The sequence below is a fragment of the Dermochelys coriacea genome, chromosome 1, assembly GCF_009764565.3.
Source record: "Dermochelys coriacea isolate rDerCor1 chromosome 1, rDerCor1.pri.v4, whole genome shotgun sequence".
NCBI classification, from domain to species: domain Eukaryota; kingdom Metazoa; phylum Chordata; order Testudines; family Dermochelyidae; genus Dermochelys; species Dermochelys coriacea.
The window spans coordinates 265,195,092-265,195,575 of NC_050068.2; positions in this window are offsets into that span (position 1 = coordinate 265,195,092).

The following is a 484-nucleotide window of genomic DNA, read 5'->3' on the forward strand; positions in this document are numbered from 1 at the left end:
ACAGTCTGGCCCCAGCGTGGACCACTCCCGGGACAACTGGTTGTATGGGTGGCATGAGAGACCATGTCTCTGCTAAGGGAGATGAGGAGCAGATGCCTAAAAATGCCATGGAGGCCACATTATACCAGACTAGACACAGAACATAGGAACACACAAATGCTAGACTGGATCAGACCAGTGGGCCACCTAGTCTGGTATCTTCTCTAATAGTGGCCCACACAAGAGGCTTTGAAGGAAGCTGTATAAGGGAGCTATGAAACAATTTGCCCACAGAAAAAATTTCTCCCTAAACCCCATTAGGGTGAGGCTGGTTTATGCACTGAAGTATGAGGGTTATAGACCTAATGAGACACTTGGGATTTTTTCAGTCCTTTCTCTAACCCTGGATACTGTTTAGCCACATACGATCTTGCAATACTCTGCATGTGTGAAAGGCAGAGTGAGGAGACATGTTCCACAAAAGAATGAGAGCCTCACTCAGAAG